This window comes from Macrobrachium rosenbergii, chromosome 44 (assembly GCF_040412425.1).
Source record: "Macrobrachium rosenbergii isolate ZJJX-2024 chromosome 44, ASM4041242v1, whole genome shotgun sequence".
NCBI classification, from domain to species: Eukaryota; Metazoa; Arthropoda; class Malacostraca; order Decapoda; family Palaemonidae; genus Macrobrachium; species Macrobrachium rosenbergii.
The window spans coordinates 44,305,535-44,307,581 of record NC_089784.1 but is presented as its reverse complement, the minus strand read 5'-3'; positions in this window follow the sequence as shown (position 1 = coordinate 44,307,581).

Genomic DNA, 2,047 nt, shown 5'->3' with positions numbered 1-2,047 from the left:
TTTGAATTCAGTAAATGAAATTTTTGTATTTAGAAAATATTATATCAGAGTTTCATTCATTGACCCACAATTTTGATTTGAATTAGGGATAGAGTGGTAAGTGAGATGTTTCCTTCAAGTAATTGAAGTGAGTAATCAAATGAAATAAATGAGAAATACTTGAACTTTATAATGTTAATGGAGTGATGCCCTTAGATTTTACCTCACACCTGTTTAACGAACTTTATCTGCTTTCTTTCATGATTGATAAGTTTTATAAGGGATCACTGTTGCCTTTAGAGAAATCAGTCGTGCTTTATGTGTGATGAGGTTCAGGTGTCTGGCTGTAGGGTAGCTATAATTGCTGAATAATGTAAGTTTGAGTAATCAAATATCAAGCACTTAGATACCGGGTTGATTTAAAGAACAGGCACTGGACACTCCAGGGTCACCATATATAAATGGTGCACTAGACTGGACCATTTCCCCCCCATATATAAATGGTGCCTTAGACTCCAGGACAAACACTTAGATATCAAGTTTGATTTGAAGAACAGACACTGGACACTTGCGTCCACATATATAAGTGGTGCAAGACCACTGGAAAACAGTGCAAATATCACTCCCTATGGTGTATACTGGTGGTGTTAGGACATATTTTGTTAGGAGTGACCTTATAGTTATTTTTGTTTTGTAAGGAGTGACCATATAATTGTTTTGCATTTATTGTGTTGGTGTTGTCATATTGAGTTATTAGTTGATTAGCAGAGAGAGAGATGGCTCCTTCAATGTTCAAGAGTTTTTATAAATCCCCTCCATCCAAGTTATCTGAAATCCTCTGACTAAAGCACCAGTGGAGTGAGATAGCAGTAGCATATGGTGGTCAGGTGTCTGCCAACATAGGTAAAAGAGAGCACAAATAAAATTCATTGCAATCCAAGCATTGATGGACTCTGTTAAAATAGATGAAGAGCTCGGAAGCTCAAAAGAATTGTTAGTGCAGCTGAGGCAGAACTTATAGATAAACATGGGCAAAAGAAAGAGAGAAAAGTGATGCAGAAGCAGAACTTAGACGTCTAGAAGCAGAAACAAATTTGATTAAGCTGAGAGATGCAGGCTGAAAGAGAGAAGAATGCAGGCTGAAGAGAGAAAAAATGCAGGCAGAAAGAAAGAGAAGACAGAGAAAAACGAGAAAGAAAAGAAAGAGAAGAAGAGAAAGCTGCTGAAGAATTAAGAGAAATAGCTAGACACAAGAGAGAGATGGAAAGGTTGAAAGCTACAGCTGAATTGCCCGTAACACCTTCTAACCCTACTCAAGGTGATTTCAGACCCTGTTTGATGTAGTAAGAGTGCAGAAGTTATTCAAAGTTTACAGAAGAAGCTCCAGATGAGTTTTGATCACTTTGAAAAAGTGGCTGCAGAATGGGATGGCCAGAGGATAAATGGTCAGTCTTGTTGCAGAGTGCTCTCATTGGTTAAAGGAAGAAGTCTCTATTTAGCCTTATCAGCTGATCAGTGTAAAGAGTACAAGGTACTTAAACACAATGTACTACAAGTTTACCAGATGACCCCTGAATATTATAATGAAAGATTCAGATCTTTGAGAAAGGATGACCAGATGCAACTTTCTTGGATTATCGTACAAAGTAAGAAGATGTTTTAAAGCGATGGTTGGAGGCTGCTAAAGTTAAAACATTTGAAGATCTTGAAGAATTATTTGTCCTTGAACAATATCTTAGAATTCTGATTATAAGAGCCTATCTGAGAGAGAGAGGTGAATAAACTTGACAAAGCTGCTACACTCAGTAGGGACTACAACATTATCAAGCAGAAGGAACTATAATGTCAATTACCAGAATCAACGCACGGTTTCAGGTCTCATCCAAATTTCAGGAGCAGGTTAAAATGGAATCCTACAAGTGGTAATACCAAGTCTGTTCAGGGTAATAACTCCCTCAGCAAGCTAATGTAAAATCCTCATATAATAATGTTGCAGAGAGACAATACAGAAAGCCTAATGTTGTCTGCTACAAGTGTTGGGAGAGCAGGACACTTCAGTGTGAGGTGT